Genomic DNA, 22,808 nt, shown 5'->3' on the forward strand with positions numbered 1-22,808 from the left:
CTTTTGTAAAGGCAGTGTCTGCTTTATGCATTTAGGGTATTTGGACTGTGGTTTGTTTTTGTGTCTTTAAGTGGCCACACCTGTACCTGGTGAGAAAGAGGTACACCAGAATCACAGAATCTTAGTTTTTGAAGTACTGTTTTTTCCAGTGTTTGAGTAGACTCCAGAACATCCCTCTCTGTTGTTATCCAGCCGGTGCTTGAATACCCTCAGTGATGGGACACTCACTTTGTCAGGAATGTTCTGTTTTAAGCAACTGTAATTGAGTACTAGTTTCTCTTGTCTTGTTTTGCCTTCTCTTCCCTTCTCTTCCTTTCCCTTCCCTCCCCTGTCTTTCCCTTCCCTTCCTTTCTCTTTCCTTCTCCTCTTCTTTCTTTTCTTGTTGTTATTCTTTGGTCTCACCCAATTCTGTCCTCTTGTAGCCACCACTCATTTGAGATCTGCCCCATGGAACAAAACTGACCTATTTCGCTCCTTTTTCCACCAGAAAACCAAAAAAAAAATTTTTTTGGTGGTAATTTGATAACAGTTTTCCTGTCTTGATTCTTCTCCTTTTTTTTTTAAAACCTTTTTCATTGTATAATACCACAGTAGGAAGGCACATAAGATAATTTTGTATAACTCAGCACATTTGTATAAAGTGAATACTGTGCTGTCCCCATCTACGTCAAGAAATAGAGTCTTGCCAGCTCTCCAGAAGCCCCCGGGGGCCCGTGGGACCCCTCCTGATCCCAACTCCCTTATTCTCCAAAGAGAGCCATCTCTTGACTTTATGGTGATCACTTTCTTGCTTTTCCTCCTAATTTGACCACCTTGTTTTATATTTCTGAACACCGCAGTTGCTTTTTGTCTGTTTTTGAGCTTTATATGCCTGGGGCCCTACCGCATGTATTCTTTTGTCAGTTGGGGATTAACCTGTATGGTTACATGTACCGTTGGTTCATTTTCACGGTGACATAATACTTTATGGTATGACCTACTGTATGTTTTATTTATCCACTCTGCCGTTAATGGACATATGTTGGTTCACACACTGGAAAGCAAAGACGTACCAAAGAAAGAGGCAGGCCACTCCAGACGGGTAGGTGGCAGGTTTAGTAAGCAAGGGAACTTACTTAGGAGGCTTGTCTTGGGCAGCTGAAAGACAGGTAGATTCCCCACCCACCACCAGAATCTTAAAAGTTTATATAGAGGCCTTAATTGGGGTCAGTCGTGTATTCAGTCCACATGGTATCAAACCCTTCGTCTCTCAAGGCTACATGCTTGGAGTGGCTCCCACTGTGGGAGCAATGAGCAGAATGTATACCCCAAGGGCAGAGGAGAGGGTGTGGGGCCTTCAGTCACCTGGGTCCAGTTTGCAGGTCATCCTAGTGGTCATGTTGTCTCAATGGCCTCCTCCAGCAACAACTGAGTTGTTTCCAGGATTTTGTTATTGGTGCTGCTGCAGGCATTCTCATACATGTCTTTTTGGACATGCGGGCAACATAGTTCTCATGCATGCACAGCTGGGGTGTGTATGGTTAACCGTGGTAGATGCTGTCGAGCAATTTCCCGAAGGGTTTGTATCAATTTACAGTCCCACCAGCAGCGGAGAATTCTCGTCACTCCTTGTTCTTGCCAAAATTTGGTATTTTCTCCTTTTTCTCTTCAATACTGACTTTGCCCAAACAACCTAGTAACTAGCAAAGCAGGGTCATTTAGAGTTATGTTAATAGCAAGCACATGAACAAGTTTGAAATGAAAACAAAACTTGCTCTTGTCCTTTGGGAGTCATCAGTATCTACTGTGTGTTGAAATGTTCTCACAGTCTGAACTCCCTCACGCATGATGGTAAATGACATGAAAGACTGGAACAATTAGAATTGTGTGCAAGAAAGGGTACAGGCAAGGGTGCACCCATGCACACGCGCGTGTGGATGTGTGTGTTTAGCAGACTCATTTTTCTTAAATAGAGAAGAACTAAACCCTGGGGACAGAGATTATGTAAGAAGTAGAGCTGGAAGTGAGAAGGAAATAGGAAGTGAATGATTTATGTTTATTTTAATGGAAGATGGAAAATGATGGAAGGGCATAGATGAAGGAGGAATGAAAAATCACAGATAAACTAAAAGGAAAAGCAAAGGCTAGCTTATGGGTTTAGACTCACAAACATGGTGGACCTCCTTTGTGCCCAATACTGTGCGGGAGCCTGAGCATACCAAAATGAGTGAGACTTTTCTTATATTGGGTCTCATTGAGGGATTTATGATAAATACCAATATGCACGTGAACTTCAGAAGATTTAAGAGATGTTGTGTCGACTGAACACACACTGTGCATTTTTCCTTTATAAATGCCTTACCCCAAAATTATTCTTAGATTTTTATAGCCATTTATTTTTTGTGTGTGAGATTGGTTGCGGGATGACCAGATGCCTTAAGTCAATTTAAAGAAGATTGCAGAATGTGTGAAGCTTCGTTTTGGTGGGTGGAAGCTTTCCTAAAAAAAAAAAAAAAATCTCATTTCTTGGGATATTTCATTGCTCTGACTTCTTTGGCATGCTGTCTTGGGTTGTTCACCCATTGTGAGTTTTCAGCTGTTGGCTTTAAAAATAAAACAGTCAGTTATTTTATCAGCAAATTGGTTTTATTCAGAAATCGCAGAGAATGATTTGGGACACGCAGGCTGTGGCAGAAACCATAGGCTAGTCCGACAAAGGAGAGGAACGTTATTTTATGGAGAAGAAGGAGGAAGTTGGGAGGGGTTGTTTTGAACAAACATCCATTAGAGAAAGGCAGGAATTCAGGGTGATGATGGTTTCTCATTGGATGAGTTGCTGAGGTGGTTGATTCTTCTAGGAGATTCAGTGTACATCTTTTCCTGTTGGGGCCTGTAGCTGTTGATTCTTTCCTGTTGAGGATTCTTCTTTGGGGGTCTATAATGGACAGTTCTTGGTGTTGAGTGGTTCGGCGTGGGAGCTCCCTTTTCTGGCCTCTGCATTCCATTTTAGTAGGGTTTCCCGTTATTAATTTTCACATAGCACATCTTAGATGCTGGAATTTGTTTGATGCTCTGGTTGTTCTCTGTGCATGTGTAGTCTTGCTGAACACACTGCGACCTGACCTACTTCGGCATCTCCTTGGTTCTCAGGGTCTCTACTCTAACAGTCATGTGCTGCTGTTAATGACAAACTACCAGAAAATCTTCCGATTGTGTGTTAGACAGTTATGCCAGTAATCGTTTGCTTACTCATCCTAAGATTGTTCATTTTGCATAGTTAAAATGACAATCTTCTGATTAGTCCTATGTTGCATAAAAGTGATGTTCTGAAGTTAACGGAATCAATTCTATAATTATTAATGTAATTATTAACCAAGAGTGCTCCCAAACCATCATTTTTCATATCTTTTTAAATTTTTTTTTAACGTTTTATTTATTTTTGAGACAGGGAGAGACAGAGCATGAACAGGGGAGGGTCAGAGAGAGGGAGACACAGAATCTGAAACAGGCTCCAGGCTCTGAGCTGTCAGCACAGAGCCCGATGCGGGGCTTGAACTCATGGACTGCGAAATCATGACCTGAGCTGAAGTCGGCCGCTTAACCGACTGAGCCACCCAGGCGCCCCTTATGTCTTTTTAAAGGTCCTGCCTGGGTGGCTTAGTTGGTTGAGTGTCCGACCTTGGCTCAGGTCATGATCTCACGGTCCATGAGTTTGAGCCCCACGTCAGGCTCTGTGCTCACAGCTTGGAGCCTGGAGCCTGCTTCGGATTCTGTGTCTCCCTCTCTCTCTGCCCCTCCCCTGCTCGTTCTGTCTCTCTCTCTCAAAAATAAATAAACATTAAAACAAATTTAAAGGTCCTGTCATGACATTGGGTGCTTTTGTAAAGAACGGCCTCTCCTTCTTTCCTTCTTTTCTGAAAGCAGCAGCATATAGGCGCCCTGCCCTGACATTTGAGTGCTGGGGTCAGTATCTCAAAGATGATACTGTACTGGCAAATTTTACTGATATTTAGCTCCTGCTTAGGTTTGGTTTCTATTTTAAAGTAGGACTTCACAACCATGGCAAAGAAAATGGAGTTAATTTGATTTGAGTGGTAAGATCGTATTTATTTTATCTCACTAGATTTTTAAGTTTCAGTTTTCTTTTGTGTCTTCTCAGCATTATTGGTGTGGAATTGGTTGGAGTTCTACACTGCTATTGTGAAGGTTGTGTTTTGAGCCTCTTTGTGAGTCCGTGTACTGCCTGTCTTCTGCTTGCCTCCCTAGGGCCATTCTCTTTTCTTCTCCAACCTGCTCTCTGTCTACGAGGCCAACCTGTAAGGATTTTGTCAGTAGGTTCCCTTGCCTTCTGGCTCCTGGCTCGCTTCAGCTTGTGGGGCATACCGCCAGGAGATGGGAGGGAGAATTTATTTATTCTGTGGTGTTTATTCTCCCAGTTTCCTCTCTACAGCATTCTCCCTCCCTCCCTATATCATAGCCTTGCTGTTTTCCCTTGATTAAAGGTTACATATCCAGCTCGCTCTCTTTGGCTTTGGGTAGAGCTGAATGTCTTACAGTTTCCAAGCAATACTAACCCTGGGGGGTACTGTGCTGTCCCTGAAGTTTTCCTTAGTGGTGTTCTGGGGGCAGGCTACAGCTGGCTGGTACTACCTTTCAATATCTGATTATGGGCATCTATTCTAGGTTCTGGGACTTCACGTTGGTAGCTTTAAATATACCATGCTGGGAGTATTTGCACCTCAGAAATTGGCAAATGGTATAAATAATTTGCCATGACTCACCAGCATGCCACTGCCCATACCTCACCCATATGGCTTTGTAAATAGCTTTGTTATCAAACACTCCTCTAACTGTTTGAGTGTGCCATTATTTCCATGCCACAACTGACTGATAGAACCAGTTACGTGTTCTCTGGATCGAGTACCTTCTCAACCTTTATGTCCAGACCAGATTTAATCATGGGGGTGAACTTGGTGAGGGGGTGAGCTCAGATATTTCTTTTAACTTAACAAAAAAACCCCTGTGTTCTGCCTGCTGAAGGCAGTGTAGCCTTGTTTTTCAACTCGACAAGTTGGTCACCCTACTGGCTGAAGAGCTAGTTTTATATTCCTTCCTTTATCTTTTCTCACTTTCATGAGCTCAGAAGTCAGGAAAGACCATAAGTAAATGGCGGAGTTTATCAGAGACATCAGAAGGCAGTAGTACTAGTTACAAGCACCCATTGTAATTACTGGTTATAATCATGACCTTAGACAAATCGCCTTTCTCACGTGTGTCTGGCAGTATGTGAAGGTTTTACATGCATTGACTCCTCTAATGCTCACTATAACCCTTGTTCTGTGAGTACTTCAGTTATTCCTATTCTACAGGTGCAGACACTGAGGTTTAAAGAGACTAAGTAAATTGTCTTCAGTTAATTTCTAATAGTGGAATCTCTAGGAATTTGTTAAGGGTGCAGATTCTCAGGCCCTACCTCAAACCTGGTGCATCAGAAACTCGGGAATGGGCCCAGTGACTGTGTTTTACTGAGCCCTCCAGGAGGCTCTATGCATGTGGCAGTTGGAGGACCAGTGATTGTGAGATAACCCCAAGTGTTTTTTGTTTGTTTGTTTGTTTGTTTGTTTGTTTTTACTTGCAAAGTAAATGGTTGGGTGCTAGGGTGTGTGGATGGAGGAGGGTTCACTGGGTGAGTGGTCTTTTTCTCTATAGTCTTTCAATTAGTTTTCTAGTTTCTCTCACATGCTGTTCCTGCCTTAGGTAGGAGCTTGTGTTTCAGTGTCTTGATTCTCTCCAGGGACCTGCTGGCCCTAGTAGCCCCCTCCTTGGCCAGATCCCTCTGGAATTTTGAAGTTGTAGTTTCCTCTTCTGCATAGTTACCCTCCATCTACTTTTCCTCTTCCAGAAATGGAGCTCATGCCTGCTGTTAACTCCCTTCTCTTCATTGTTGTTATATTCCTTTTAATTTTTAAGCCATCATCCCAGAACGAGGAAATACATATGTGGGATCAATCTGCCATTCTGAAGTGATAACTGATACTTTCTGAATACAGAGGAGGCCCTCAATTCTAGTCATTCTCCTTCTGTCAGGTAAAATTATACTTTATACTTTTCCCACCTGGTGAGCCTGTCCAGGGATTGTGCTCTGGCCTGACTTCATGGAGTGTGCCACTTTTCTCTGTTGTTCCTGACAGTGGCAAAACTCAAACAATTTAGTAATGAGTTTGATGTCCTTTATTCAAGGGAAAACAATCCATGGATTGGGGGAGTACAGTTCCTCACAGGCAACAGAGGCTTTTACAGAGGGATTTGGGACAAAAGCGGGTTTTATGCAGTGTTAGACAACGCAGAAACATGGCATTACTGTTGGTTAGCTGGTCAGAAATTTCCTTATGAGGCTAGCAGGTCCTGTTTTCTGGGTAAGGTAGGCTAGCTGAAGCTGAGTTGGAGGACTGGAATTGGTGTGTGTTAGGTGTCCTTGATAGGCAGTTCCCAGTGTGGGCTGCCTTAGGTTTAGATTTGTGACATGGGCCAGGCCGCTGGGGTGGCCACCATTTTGTGGACCCCAGTATACAGATTAACTATCCTTCTGTCCCCCAACTTCCAATCCCTACCTTCTAATTGTCTCTAGTTATGCCCTCTCTTTGAATTTTCTGGTTTTCTTCTCTTTCTCTATCTTCTTCTGGCTCTTGGTCTCAGTCTCCTCTGTCTCTCCTGTATGTTCTTTCAACAGCCTTACATTCTCTTCTCACTCTTTATATATTGCTACAGGTCTCTCTCTGTTTTTTTTAAGTTTATTTATTTTAAGAGAGACAGAGGAGGAGAGAGAGGCAGAGAGAAAGACTCCCAAGCAGGTTCCATGCTGTCAGCATGGAGCCTGATGCAGGGCTTGAACTCATAAACCATGAGATCATGACCTGAGCTGAAGTCAAAAGTCAGACACTTAACCAGTTGAGCCACCCAGGCACCCCTGGATTGCTACAGGTCTCTTGCTCTTGGGTGCCCATTCTCCAGTTCTGGCTCATGCTGTTGTATTCTCTGTTGGCCCTCTTCCCCCCCCCCCCCCCCCACCAACCGCTTCCATTCTGTCTGTCTCTTCTCTCTCCATCTGTCTTCCCACCTATCTCTGCCTACTTGTGCCTGCCATGGATGGTCTCTGTTTTCTGTCTCTGTTGCTCTTGGCCTTTTGTCTATATTCCTGTCTGTCCATGTTGCTCTCTGCCATCTGTCCTCATCACTACCTGGCTGTCATCTCTTTCCATTTGTTTGCTGTCTCTCTTTGTCTGTAGTCTCTGCCTCCATCTATCCATTTCTGCCTTTGTCTGTCTCTTTCCAGTTCTCCCGTCACATGCCTCAGTAGATGCTCTTCTGTGTATCTGAGTGCCTTGTTTCTCTCTCAAGACCTCCTTTCTCCATTTACTTACCAGCTGCATGGGGTCAACTCTATAGATCTCTTGGCCTTAGTGTCTGGGTTTTGTTCTGAGAATCTTATTGGCCCAGTGCTGACTGTGGGTTGCTTGGCTAGTTGTACACTCCCAGTCTAGTCTGCTGTGACTGGGACCTGGGTGTGTGGTGGGAAGGGTATGGAGTTCTGTGATGTATGGGCTGTGGCAGATACACCTAGACAGGGAAGGTGGGTGGGGCTTTCAAATGGACAGATGTGTCCCCTGCACTCCTGCCATGCTTAGGACTCAAATATTTGTTGTGCTAAACTGGGCTGCTCTAAGATTCCTTCCATCCACCATGGTGCTATACTTTAGCCTCACTGAGCCATTTACCAAGAACGTTTTAAAATAACACAGTAGGGTCGGCTTTAGCTCAAGCGGTTACTTCGTGTGTGGTTACTAAAATAACACAGGAGACGAACGTAAAACTAATTAAAAAATCTTTGTCTAGTACTGCTTAATATTCTATACTGCTTACTTTGAGTCACTTTTTTTTTTTAAGTTCTGGGAATGAATTTTTATTGTGTGTTATTTACTGATGGTCAAAGAGTTTTGTTCAAAGTGACTGTAATATGTAAAGATGTGCATTAAGAAATGATTATGACTATAAAACACCTACTTGATTAATCTGTTGTACCATTTGTTAGCAACTGATGACACCAACAAATATTTGTTCACAGCAGTTCAACATACCACTGACCTCTTGTTTATTAAGTAAACTACCATTGAGTCATAAAAAAGTTTACATTTCTCACACAGTTTTATTCCCTTCCAAACTGCTTATAAAACTGATTCATCTGTTTTTAATGCTTTAAAATCCTTTAATTTGATGCTCAATGAAGGTGGAGGTCATGCCTCTGAAACCACGTACTTAGGGGCAACTACACAGTTAAACAGAGTTTGAGTTTGCTCTTGAAATGGAAAGCTCTCATTCCATTGTAACTTACTGATATAATCAAAATATATTTATGAAGTATATTAAAATTAGAGGCAAAGCAAGTAACTATCGAATCTCTTGGAAGTTCAGTTTGTATTGTACCAGGATTGGGCCCTTGATAATTTAGAAGGGTCCTTTTCATGGAATTTTATTGTTGAAAAACACAGTAGAGCCTAAACATGATTAAGATTTTAAATGTTTTATTTAGGTATATCATCCTGACCTAACTCCTTGTTTCTTATCTCCTCTCCATTCTCCCAAATATTACCAAATCTTGATCTGGGTGGGGTTTTTTTTTTTTTTGCTTTTTTAAAAAATTAATTTCTGGGGGCGCCTGGATGGCTCAGTCGGTTGAGTGTCCGACTTCAGCTCAGGTCATGATCTCGCGGTCTGTGAGTTCGAGCCCCACGTCCGGCTCTGTGCTGACAGCTCAGAGCCTGGAGCCTGCTTCGGATTCTGTCTCCCTCTCTCTCTGCCCCTCCCCTGCTCATGCTCTGTCTCTGTCTCTCTCTCTCTCTCTCTCTCTCTCTGTCAAAAATAAGTAAACATTAAAAAATTAAAAAAAAATTAATTTCTGGTATGGATTTTATTTAGGTTCAGGCAAATCAAATTATTATTTTCTTGTCTTTGTCTAGTGCTTACGTACATCTTGTTCTCATTTATCTCAATCATTTTTCTATTGTTTTAAAAGAAAGAAAAAATAATTTTACTCAAACTTGCTTTTTTTTTTTTTTTTTTTTAATTTTTTTTTTTTCAACGTTTATTTATTTTTGGGACAGGGAGAGACAGAGCATGAACGGGGGAGGGGCAGAGAGAGAGGGAGACACAGAATCGGAAACAGGCTCCAGGCTCTGAGCCATCAGCCCAGAGCCTGACGCGGGGCTCGAACTCACAGACCGCGAGATCATGACCTGGCTGAAGTCGGACGCTTAACCGACTGCGCCACCCAGGCGCCCCACTCAAACTTGCTTTTTATAAGAGCACTGATAGATAGCCTTAGTAATCTTGTAGCAGTGAAAGTATCACGAAGATATGTTCCCTTCTAAGAGAAATATCTCTAGTTATTAGAAGCATATTGTCAAATGTACACCACAGGCCTCCAAATAACCAGGGTTCTCAGGGAACAATACATTTGTGTGAACTGCTTGCTGAATGTAGCTTTTATCTGTGTGATTGCCCAGACTGAGTCACCTTTCTAAGCCATTGCTTTAGTTAGTTTCTCCTTTGTTACTTGTGGTAATTATGATGAAAAGTAATTTTCTAATAATTTCTCTTTAGAATATTTCTGTGTTATGCTTTATGGGCAAATGGTAAGTTTGGAATGATTTTGACCCATCTTACTTACTACAGTGTGGTTTGGCTCATGGCCCCAATCGGCTGAAGAAACTTTACACTGGGTGGGAGGGGGTGTCTTTCAAATTTTAATAGTATTTGTTTTTATTCTACAAATTGGAGGAAACTGTGTGGGCTGAGGAAGGTTGAATTTGGGAAACCTTACATTTCATTGCATTTGCTCTTACAGCTAAAGACCTTTAGGGGTAAAAAGGCATCAGAGGGAGGCAGTAGAATCTGGCTAATTTGCATCAAAGACCGGGAGACACAGGGAACTTTAGATGAGAGCCAATGAATAAATCATGGCAAGGGCAGCCAAGTTGAACCTACACATTTTACTGAACAGTGTAGGAGGGACTTGATCAGTTCAGAGAATATGAATTTGGAAACAGGCTGTGTGCTTTAGAATGAGCCACTGGCTGGCTGGAAGTTTCACATTCTATCTGCAGAAGCTATCACCTACAGTCAAAAGCATATGTCTTACCCGGATTTTATAGATTCCAAAGACACATTTAGGCATTTTCTGTATATATAAACTGACCCACCAACATGTGATTTATTTTTACTATAGCCTCCCTTGACAACATGGTATACTTTTACATTAAAATGGCACATCATATCATGTCTCTAAAACCAGGCAATTCACTGAGCAAAAAGCCTGGTACAACATGGTTCACCTGAAATGTATCACTTTCCACTTAGTTAAGTTTAGAAGGTGTTTCTGTTATTTTTTAAATTTAAACTCAAGTTAGTTAACATACAGTGTTGTCTTGGCTTTAAGGGTAGAACCCAGAGATTCATCTCTTACATATGACACCTAGTGCTCATCCCAACAAGTGCCCCCCCTGCCCTGCTTAATGCCCATCACCCATTTAACCCATCCCCCACCCACCTCCCTCCAGCAACCCTCAGTTTGTTCTTTGTATTTAAGAGTCTCTTATGGCTTGTCCCCTCTATTTTTATCTTATTTTTGCTTCTTTTCCCCTATGTTCATCTGTTGTATTTCTCAAATTCCACATATGAGTGAAATCATATGGTATCTGTCTCTCTCTGCCTGACTTATTTCCCTTAGCATAATATACTAGTTCCATCCACATTGTTGCAAATGGCAAGATTCATTCTTTTTCATCACAGAACAGTATTCCATTGTATATATATACCACATCTTCTGTTTCTGTTATTTTTAAAGTGGCCTAGACTCTACAGAGTCCAGCATTTAGAGAAGTGATATTTCAAGTTAATGACTGGTTGATTACTCCACAAGGGTGGGTGATTGCAGGTTGTAGAGGCTTCATCTGATTTGTTCTTTGTTATGAATCTGGTTACTTAGTCAGATTTTATTGCTGCCGGAAGCATAGAAAACTAGTTTGCCTCCACTGAGATTCCTAGAGCTGAAGTGACATTCACACAGCTCATTAGGGACAGTGCTGCCACTAGGACCCACCTTGTGGTTGTCCCCATGGTTGTTCTTTCAGACGGTGCTCTGGGGACTCTAGGGATTGCTGGGGAAGGGTGGATTAATAGGGTGTCTTTTACCCACCCCCTCCCCATTCTCCCATTAGTTTTAATTGTTGATGAGGTTCCTTGGTGCTTCTCTGTTTAATCTCATGGCCTCTGTCCTACTTGGTGCCCTGTGCTTGTAGATTCTCCATATGGTGTCTCCAGATGTATAGCTCTGGGCTCACCTGGCAGCTCAGGGCTCCCAAGAGTGCAGAAGCAGATGCTTCTGGACCTTAAATGTGTAGGCCTGGGATTGGCATAGCATCCATTCTACCGCAGTCTGTTGGTCAGAGCAAATCACAGGCCCACCCAGATTTAAGGTGAGAGAACTAAATAATAAATAAGGGCATGAATGTGAGGAGGCATGGTTTATTGGGGGCTACCAGTATAATCTCAACTGACCGTACCAGTTGTCAGAGCCATGGGCCTGAGACATGTAAGGGGCTGGTCCCTACTAAAAGAAGAGAGAAGGTGAAAAGGACTTATAAAGCACCAGCAATCCTCTGGAAGGGATTGTATTGCCTCTTCCTTTGTAGGTATTTTATGAAGACTGTAACCAGTGATTGGTTTGATAGTGCCAGGAGGCAGGAAAGCAGATGACCTCTGAATAACCTTTGGTCTCTTGGAGCCTTGATCTGCGTCAATGTGTTGGAGAGCCTTTAACCTTTATCCCTCCAGAGTTTTACCCAAGTGAAGACTCTCTGAAGGAGCCACATGAAGGTCAAAATACGGTATCAGATTTATAACTATTAAACTGGACAAGGGAACATGCTGCACACCTGTCTCCCTCCTCAAGCCTGGACTTTGGCCTCTAGACCATGAGTCACTCCTAGGCCAAGAAGCTGGAGATGACAGAACAGAGGGCTGTCACAAATGGGTTCTGAGAGAAGTAGTTCAGGCCCTGGCTTCCCCTACCACACCAGGCACAGGCAAGTCTGAGAGGTCAAGATGCGCAGAGTGGATTCCCCTTGCCCTTGAGATACCTATTGATAGCTTGATCAATCTACTTAGGCAGGTATAAATGAGGGGGGTGAAGAAGGAGGTCAAAGTATTCATTTTAACACTTCTTTCTGGGGATGGGTAGATACTCCTTTCTCTCAGTGGAAGCCCCAGGCATGGAAAGATAAATAGCTATTTATCATAAAAAGCTATTTATCATAAAAGCTATTTATCAAAGTAGAGCTTTATAGAGGTACTGTATTCTGCCAAATCTAGAGTCCTGGAGTACTACCAAGGACTTTGAGGCAGCTGCAGAATTTGTGAGCTATGGTTCTGCTGATTTCTGTTAAAGATTACTGCAAGGCATTATACAGTTAAGAGCATTGGCTTTAGTGTTTGTGATGGTTAATTTTTGTGTGTAAACTTGACTTGGTTAGAGTGTGTCAAGATATTTGGTCAAATATTTTTCTGGGTGTTTTTGCGATGGTTTTAGATGAGTGTAACTCTTCTATCAGTAGACTGAATAAAGCACATTGCTCTCCCTACTGTGAGTGGGTTTCATCTAATCAGGTGAAGGCCTGAACAGAACAAAAGGCTGACTTTCCCCTTTTGTCTGACTACTTTTAAGCTGAGACATTAGTTTCTCTCTGCCTTTGGGTTTGAACTGAAACATTGGCTCTTCCTTGGCCTACACCATCAGCTCTCTTGTTTCTTAGGCATTTAGACTTGAACTGGAACTACACCATTATGTCTCTTGGGTCTCCAGCTTGCCAACTGCAGATCTTGGGACTTGTCAGCCTTTATAATCACATGAGCCAATTCCTTATCATAAATCTTTCCCTCTTTCTTTACATAGATAAACACACACACACATACACATACACACACACCTCCTATTGGTTCTGTTTCTGTGGAGAACACTGATACAGTGTTAGACAGTCCCAGCTCTACCAGACATAGGACCTAGGGAAAGTTTCTTAGATTTACTAAGCCTTTGTACAATATCTATAAAAATGGATTAATACCAGTGTCTGTCTACCTTATGGAGTAATGATCCAGTGACTGTTAATACATGCAGTCTTGAAGGTGATGATGCCCTTTTCACTGATGAAGAATGGCAGATATCCCAACATTTTCCAGTTTACAATCTCCAAATCACTTATATCCAGATCAGGCCAGTTCTGCGGCAGTATGTTTTTTGATGTTTTGTTCATGCAGTGGGATACTTACCTAATTAAGTTTTGTTTGGCTTTGAAATAAATTTTCATATATTCAGCTAGGAAAATAGTAAATAATCCCAGAGTCATTTATGTTTGGATATGTAGTGCATGTCTCTCCATTTGACTAGAAAGTCCATGTCACTTCACTAGAGCCCTCTTCTTTGGCATTCTTCACCAGTGGGAACATAGCCAACCGCCTGGAAGAATTAAGACTTGGTTAAGCAAAAGTGCTGTCATGGGGTTCTTGCACCAGAATTTATTGCACTTTTTTTCATGGGATTCCCACTTTCTGAACCTATCTCTTTTGCAGACATACTTCTGGAGGCATGGTAGCAATTGACTCAGACCCACCTAGGTCCACTTTTTATTTTATTTAGCAAATCTTATCTCCCTCAGAAACTCCCGCTCCACTCAACAGCAAAGGGAGATTATGAATATCCCAGTTAGTAGTATCTCCAGCTCTTCCATTTTAACTATTCTTTTTTTAAGGTGTTTATTATTTTTGAGAGAGAAAGAGGGAGAGGGGGGAGGGGCAGAGAGAGAGGGAGACACAGAATCCGAAGTGGGCTCCAGGCTCCGCGCTGTCAGCATAGAGCCCAATGCGGGGCTCGAAGCCATAAACCATGAAATCATGACTTGAGCCAAAGTCGGACGCTTAATCGACTGAGCCACCCAGGTGCCCCTTTACTATTCTTTTTTAGGTGACTTAGTCTCTTGTGCTCAGAATCCAGTTCTGCCCTTCCCATTGCTTTTCCCCATGATGGTGTGTGGGGTAGAGGCAACAGAACTTGATGCCCTGCCTCAACCCAACACATACTCCCTTGTGTGTGTGTGTGTGTATATGTGTATGTGTGTGCATATGTGTGTGTTATGTGTATGTGTGTAAATGTGTGTGTGTGTGTGTGTGTATGTAACTTCATCCCATCTAGGCCCCCATTGACTGTGCAGTTCATCTCTGATATTTTCCTGAACCCCCAAGTGGGGCAGTTTGACACACAGCCTTTGGCTACTGGGTGGCTTCACTCCACTGTGATAACCATCTGCTTATGCAACTTCAGCACTAGTGGCATAGTTGGAAGCTTCTGGATCCTTTCCAGACTCCATAAGAGCTGAGGCGGTGCTCAGGAGGCTAATACAGCCAGGTTTACTCTGCAGCACCTTTAAGTTGCCAATGTGGTGTCCTCTCCACAGATGTCAGATGGGGATCCAGGCACAAAGTGTCCCCTCCTCTCCTGTCCCTTCTCTTCTATCACTGTGTGGAAGCAGTGCTGTTATAGAATAGGTCAGCATACTATGTTTTAAGAAGTGGGAAGTGATAATTTGCAAGTGAGGAAAGAGACAAAACATTGAAAAGTGGACAGAAGAACCCAAACATTTAGATGAGAAACAATTGCTTCTACCCACATCAATATTTCCTGAGTACATCATTGTAGATCACAAGATAGAATCATGATATATGATAACAATAATGGCATTATTGACTCATCAATTAAAGGTCTCATTATACTTAGTATTTTTATGGGAAGGAACATTAATGTGTTACAAAGATTTTCATAGAAATGGTCTGATTTTAGTACTTAATGGAGTAAGAGAGAGATGATGTAATATGATGATTAAAAGCATGGATTTTGAAGTCATATAGACCTGGATTCAAATCCTAACTCTAACCTGCTATGACTGACTGTGTCTGCAGAGGCTCAGTGTACTCATGAGTAAAATGATGAAATCCATGACACTTCCTTTAGTAAAGTAATACCACCTCACAAAGATTGTTACAATGGTTAAAAAACCCCACCTTAATATATGATAACGTCTCAGTACAGAGCCTGGCACAGAGTAAATAACAATAAATGGTATACATTATTATTAATACCTGGAATATTGCCTATGTGGAATCTCTTAGTTTCTGATGATACATGTGTTGTTATTTGTATAGGTAGCCCACAATTTATAAATAGATTGGATTTTGGAAGTCAATTTGCAGGTCAATTATTTGTAGCTTAGGAATTGAAGGGAATCTAGAATATTCTCCCTTTCCAGCCAACCATAGTAGGATATACATGTGTGCAAGGGAGAGGCAGGGGAAGGGGGAAGAATTTCTCTCCTGTTGGAGGCAAATGACTTTGTGACTAGGACTGGAATTCTTTCCTTCATTCAGTCCACATCCTTCAGTAAAGAGGGAATTCCTAAATCTTCTATCACATAGTGACAAGGGAATCTTGCTCCCTGCCAACTAGAATTTCTTGCTTGGGTTAACAGTGAGAGATAACTATTTTGGAATTTTGAAATCTATGATTGAGAAATCCTCTGACTGGATGATCAGTAGGTTGATGTTTCTATTCCTACACTACTTCCTATTTTTCTATTTCCTTTCTGAAGTCCAAGAAGATACTAGGAGATGTGGTTTTTCCCAGATAAGGCTGTTATCTGTACCCCAGGGACAATGGAAATGCTTGAGGAAGGGTGAGCACATTTCAGGGATGGCCAGAATGCAGTTATGGGAAATTGCAGTGATATCTGGAGCTTGAGTGTATCCTATTCTCATTTTTTAGCAAATAAAAAAATTTAATCAATAAGTTAATTTTTTCTGATTAAGTTCATTAAAAATTAAGAATATACTTATTTTTATCAAAATAATATACATTCTTGGTTGAAAAAAATCAAACTGAAGAAGCTTATGAAGAAAAAGAATCATCCCGTGCCTTGTCCCTTTGCCTATCCTGCTCACCAGAAGTCACATACTCTAATTTTAGCTGTTTCTTCTTATAGTTTCTGCCATGTCTCTAAATAATATGCATTACAGCTATTTCTAGATTTATCACTTTTAGCTATTAGCTGTTGACTTCAGTTAATTTAGCTGAGTTTTTATCTCACTTTATTTACTTTCTACCCTTTTCTCCTAATACAATTATTTTACTCCTTTATTGGTTATCTTTGCAACTTTAAGGAAAACCTTCCTTCCTTCCTTCCTTCCTCCCTTCCTCCCTTCCTCCCTCTCTTTCTTCCTTCCTCCCTCTCTTTCTTCCTTCCTCCCTCTCTTTCTTTCTCTTCCTTCCTCTTTCTTTCTTTCTTTCTTTCTTTCTTTCTTTCTTTCTTTCTTTCTTGACAGAAGGAGAGAAAGTGAGTATGAGCAGGGGAGGGGCAGAGAGAGAGAAAATCTCAAGCTGGCTGCATACCTAGCATGGAGCCCAACTTGGGGTTGGATCCCATGACCCTGGGATCATGACTTGAGCCAAATTCAAGAGTTAGACACTTAACTGACAGAGCCATCCAGGCGCTTCTATATACCTTTCTTTTTTATTATGTCATCACTAGACACCATCCCATGATTGTCCTCACTTCTCTCTCTCAACTTATCACTTGCATTTTCACAGTGTTGGAATTGATACAGTTATATTCAGATACTTATAGTTAAGTATTTCATGCCTTGACCATATGTTGGTTTTGAATATTGGAAATTAATAAGGTGTTTACACTGTTGTGAGAGCGATAATGACATAGTGTGATTTGGTTTCCTTTCTTGCACAGCTTTTGTTTCTTCGATGCTTCTAATTTTTCCTGCCTCTCTTCCCCAACTTATAATAACCATATTGACTTTTTATGTTGTTGCAGGTGATCAAGAAAGTTATCAGAACCTGACTTCCTCTTTCCCTAGATAACTCTCTTCTGGAACTTCTGTTCTCTGAACATTCTGTGCTAAATCTTTCTATTAGCTTCCTTCTTGCTTTCTATATTTGGAGCCACTCTTCCTTCTAGTTCACATGTTGTCTTCTTTCCTTACTCCTTCACTTTGCTGATACACATCCCCAAGTAACTTCCTGAGGAAGAATATGTGAGAAATAACTTTCCTAGCTCTTTGCACATCTGAATATCTTTATTCTACATTTGATTGTTTTAATTAAAAAAAAATGTCTCTGGCTTTTTCTCATGTTGTTCTTTCTGCTGTTCCTGTTAGGAGGCAAGTTGTTCCTCTTGGATTGGTCCTCTCTGTCTTATTTCTTTTTTATTTTATTTTTTCTTTTTAAAAATTTACATCCAAATTAGTTAGCATATAGTGCAACAATGATTTCAGCAATAGATTCCTTAATGCTCCTTACCCATTTAGCCCATCCCCCCTCCCACAACCCCTCCAGTAACCCTCAGTTTGTTCTCCATATTTATGAGTCTCTTCTGTTTTGTCCCGCTTCCTGTTTTTATATTATTTTTGTTTCCCTTCCCTTATGTTCATCTGTTTTGTCTCTTAAAGTCCTCATATGAGTGAAGTCATAGGATTTTTGTCTTTCTCTGACTAATTTCACTTAGCATAATACCCTCCAGTTCCAGCCACGTAGTTGCAAATGGCAAGATTTCATTCTTTTTGATTGCGGAATAATACATATACACACCACATCTTCTTTATCCATTCATCCATCGATGGACATTTGGGCTCTTTCCATACTTGGGCTATTGTTGATAGCGCTGCTATAAACATGGGGGTGCATGTGTCCCTTTGAAACAGCATACCTGTATCCCGTGGATAAATGCCTAGTAGTGCAATTGCTGGGTCATAGGGTAGTTCTATTTTTAGTTTTTTGAGGAACCTCCATACTGTTTTCCACAGTGGCTGCACCAGTTTGCATTCCCACCAACAATGCAAAAGAGATCCTCTTTCTCCGATTCCTTGTCAACATCTGTTGTTGCCTGAGTTGTTCATGTTGGCCATTCTGACAGGTGTAAGGTGGTATCTCACTGTGGTTTTGATTTGTATTTCCCTGATGATGAGTGATGTTGAGCATTTTTTCATGTGTTGGTTGGCCATCTGGATGTCTTCAGAGAAGTGTCTATTTGTGTCTTTTGCCCATTTCTTCACTGGATTATTTGTTTTTTGGGTGTTGAGTTTGATAAGTTCTTTGTAGATTTTGGATACTAACTCTTTATCTGATATGTGATTTGCAAATATCTTCTCCCATTCCATTGGTTGCCTTTTAGTTTTGCTAATTGTTTCTTTCACTGTGCAGAAGCTTTTTATTTTGATGAGGTCCCAGTAGTTCATTTTTGCTTTTGTTTCCCTTGCCTCTGGAGACGTGTTGAGTAAGAAGTTGCTGCGGCCAAGATCAAAGAGGTTTTTGCCTGCTTTCTCCTCTAGGATTTTGATGGCTTCCTGTCTTACATTGAGGTCTTCATTCCATTTTGAGTTTCTTTTTGTGTACGGTGTAAGAAAGTGGTCCAAGTTCATTCTTCTGCATGTCACTGTCCAGTTTTCCCAGCACCACTTGCTGAAGAGACTGTCCTTATTCCATTGGATATCTCCTTTCCTGCTTTGTCAAAGATTAGTTGGCCATACGTTTGTGGGTCCATTTCTGTGTTCTCTATTCTGTTCCATTGATCTGAGTGTCTGTTCTTGGGCCAGTACCATACTGTCTTGATGATTACAGCTTTGTAGTACAGCTTGAAGTCTGGGATTGTGATGCCTCCTGCCTTGGTTTCTTTTTCAAGATTGCTTTGGCTATTTGGGGTCTTTTCTGGTTCCATACACATTTTAGGATCATTTGTTCTAGCTCTGTGAAGAATGCTGGTGTTACTTTGATAGGGGTTGCATTGAATATGTAGATTGCTTTGGATAGTATCGACATTTTAACAATATTTGTTCTTCCTATCCAGGAGCATGGAATCTTTTTCCATTTTTTTTGTGTCTTCTTCAATTTCTTTCGTAAGCTTTCTATAGTTTTCAGTGTATAGATTTTTCACCTCTTTGGTTAGATTTGTTTCTAGGTATTTTGTGGGTTTTTTTGTGCAACTGTAAATGGGATCGATTCCTTGATTTCTCTTTCATTGTTGGTGTATAGGAATGCAACTGATTTCTGTGTGTTGATTTTATATCCTGCAACTTTGCTGAATTCATGGATCAGTTCTAGCAGTTTTTTGGTGGAATCTTTCGGGTTTTCCTTGTAGAGTTCCATGTCATCTGCGAAGAGTGAAGATTTGACTTCCTCCTGGCTGATTTGAATGCCTTTTATTTCTTTGTGTTGTCTGATTGCAGAGGCTAAGACTTCCAATACTATGTTGAATAACAGTGGTGAGAGTGGACATCCCTGTCTTGTTCCTGACCTTAGGGGGAAAGCTCTCAGTTTTTCCCCATTGAGGATGATATTAGTGTTGGGTTGTTCATATATGGCTTTTATGATCTCGAGGTATCCTCATTTTATCCCTACTTTCTTCAGGGTTTTTATCAAGAAAGGATGCTGTATTTTGTCAAATGCTTTCTCTGCATCTATTGAGAGGATCATATGGTCTTGTCCTTTCTTTTATTGATGTGATGAATCATGTTAATTGTTTTGTGGATATTGAACCAGCCCTGCATCCCAGGTATAAATCCTGCTTGGTTGTGGTGAATAATTTTTTAAATGTATTGTTGGATTTGGTTGGCTAATATCTTGTTGAGGAATTTTGCATCCGTGTTCATCAGGGTGTCTTATTTTTTTAAAAAATATTTCTTGTGTTTTTCTGTGCTACTCTCTGCAAGACTTTATCTTCTAACATTTACATTGAATTTTTAATTACTCACTTTTAATTTACAGGAGGTCTTACATGTTCTCTTATTTTTTTTTTCTTTGTCATCCTGTTCATGTTTTATGGATGTAATATCTCTTGAATCTCTCTAAGGATGATAATTGGGGATCTTTTTTTTTTTTTTAAGTTCTTTTTGTTTCCTGTATTATTTCTGCTTCTTCCATAGTCATTTTTTTTCTGTTTTCTTTTCCTCTAATTTTTGTGGATTTTTACCTTTTTAATTCATTTAATTTTATTTTAATGGTGCCTAGAGAGGAGAGAAAATAAAAACAAGCAGTCAATTATTATCTATAACTGGCTCTTATTCCCTCTTAACACATAGCTTTAGTGGGGCACTAGCCATGAAAAAGCTCACTCAGTTTTCTTCAACTGCTCTAAGTCTTTGAAGGAAATTACTGACCATTTTACTCAACAAGAGAGATAGTTAAACTGACCGGACTTCATATACACTCAGGGGTGATTTAGTGAATGTTGTGCTTTTTTTAAAGGCTTAGTTGTTCTTTTCAAGAAATGTGAATTATTCAGGAAGAAAAGACCAACATATAAAGAGTTATTCTGTCTCCAGAACAAAGTCAAAAATCTTTGACAGTCAAGACCCATCGCAGTCTGGTATTTGGGCTCATTCTCCAATCTTCCTGACTGACCTTTGTCTACACCTGTCTTTATGTGTTCCATGCTGTCAGACCTTTGCTCATGTTGCTTCTCAGCCTGGAATGTTCCCTTCCTCCCACAGCCTTACCAAAGGCAGGCATCATATTTTCGTTTCTCTAAATATTGTTTTTGTATCATACATGTTAGGCACTCACAATGTTTGAATGAGTCTTACTCATCTTTCCAGACTAGAACAAGTTCATATATGACCCCTCTGAGACACAATTCTTTGCCTACCTTGGAGTTAATCAGTTTGTTACTGCTTTCTTCAGTTGGTTGTGCACATCTTCTTGTCCTGATAAGTTCCTGGAGTGCATGGACCATATCTCATCAGGCTGGATATCTCCAGGGTCTTATAAGGTGGTTGGTACCTAGTGGGCACTCAACAAGTATTCATGACTATATGGGAGAGACAGAGGGAAAGACTGGTTGTAGATTTTCAATAAAAGCTTATTTATATCTGTGTCTCCCTCTCTCTCTGCCCCTCCCCTGTTCATGCTCTGTCTCTCTCTGTCCCAAAAATAAATAAATGTTGAAAAGAAAATTTAAAAGCTTATTTATAAATTTTTTTTTCAACGTTTATTTATTTTTGGGACAGAGAGAGACAGAGCATGAACGGGGGAGGGGCAGAGAGAGAGGGAGACACAGAATCGGAAACAGGCTCCAGGCTCTGAGCCATCAGCCCAGAGCCTGATGCGGGGCTCGAACTCATGGACCGCGAGATCGTGACCTGGCTGAAGTCGGACGCTTAACCGACTGTGCCACCCAGGCGCCCCAAAAGCTTATTTATAAATTTAACAGGTTTATAGATTAACTTCATGAAAGTTGTGTTTTATGTTCCTTTTAAATAGATGAAAACATTCTCAAAAGTAGATTACTGTAGTTATTTCTCCTTCCTTTCATTCCTCCACTCCTCCCCACATAGATAGGAAGGATGGTTACCCATGTTGTGAATAAATAATAAATGCTGTACTAGAACAAAATTAACCTCCCAATTAAATGAAGACATTATATGTCACTACTGTTTCACTCTATCCAGTACACATACACAAACCCCCATCAGTTTACAATAAAGAAGGGTTTGTGCGTGTTCTTTCTTTTCTTGAGGAAGGGGTAAGTATTCTGTGGAGAGGAGAGAGCCAAGCTAAAAATGATTATATTTAAATTCTGGATGTTATTTGCTTAATTTAAGGTCTTGAAGAGAAAAAAAGGGACAGTTGATAGAGCACAGAAAATACTGAAGGCTTTTGATTTTCAGAAATGTGGGAAGTGATGAGAACCCACTGAGCAGCCATACCTGCTGAATTCATTCCTGCATCTGAAGTGAACGTGGGCTGGTGGTCAGTGAAAGAGCTCTGACACGTGGCATCTGCTGCTACAAAAATCTCAAAATCAGCAAGAAACCTTTTGCCATCACGAGCCTCTTGATCAGGTTCTGCAAGGCTCTAGTATTGGGGGGGGGGGCGGTGTCTAGTCACTTCCTTACCAAGAGGAGGGCTATCTGGTGTGTTTCTTGAGGCAATCCTCTGTCTCTCTTCCTCTGCCCCCTAAGAAGACTGTCTTCTCTTAGGATGGGTAAATGCTACTCAGGGTCAACAAGGCCAATGTGTAGCTTTTGGCCAAAAGACTGATAAGGCTAAGATGCTAGATGGAGCCCAGAAGAAATTCCTTTTTTTTTTTTTTTTTTAAATTTTTTTTTTCAACGTTTATTTATTTTTGGGACAGAGAGAGACAGAGCATGAACGGGGGAGGGGCAGAGAGAGAGGGAGACACAGAATCGGAAACAGGCTCCAGGCTCTGAGCCATCAGCCCAGAGCCCGACGCGGGGCTCGAACTCACGGACCGCGAGATCGTGACCTGGCTGAAGTCGGACGCTTAACTGACTGCGCCACCCAGGCGCCCCAAGAAGAAATTCCTTTTATGTTCTCTCTTGCTCCATAGTACCAGTGTACATTCATTGAGATTAGTTAGAACTTGAATGTATCTCCTGGGAATCACTGGATCTCTGCAAGATTCATCGGTTGGTTGGTTAAGTATGCTTCCTTGGCTAACTTCTTCTTGGAGTATAATAACCTTAGCATTTGGATTCCAAATATTCAGCTCTAAAGGACTGTTCTTTTGTATTCTGCACAGGGCCATTTTCCTGTCGAAGAGACTGTTTTAGAGGGAAGCAAAGATACCTGGATTGGTTGACATTATGTATATCCTCATTGAATCTCAACTAATGTCTTGCCTCATATGCCCTTTTCTTTTCTTTTC

At 41.1% G+C, this 22,808-nt stretch overlaps 1 protein-coding gene across 3 annotated transcripts in view; it reads left to right on the plus strand.

Moving 5' to 3' along the window:
* KCNH1 (potassium voltage-gated channel subfamily H member 1) overlaps nucleotides 1–22,808 on the plus strand; it is a 479,177-nt gene that overhangs the window by 94,794 nt on the left and 361,575 nt on the right. The gene's annotated exons all lie outside the window — the stretch shown is intronic.

The sequence above is a fragment of the Prionailurus viverrinus genome, chromosome F1 (assembly GCF_022837055.1).
Source record: "Prionailurus viverrinus isolate Anna chromosome F1, UM_Priviv_1.0, whole genome shotgun sequence".
NCBI classification, from domain to species: Eukaryota; Metazoa; Chordata; class Mammalia; order Carnivora; family Felidae; genus Prionailurus; species Prionailurus viverrinus.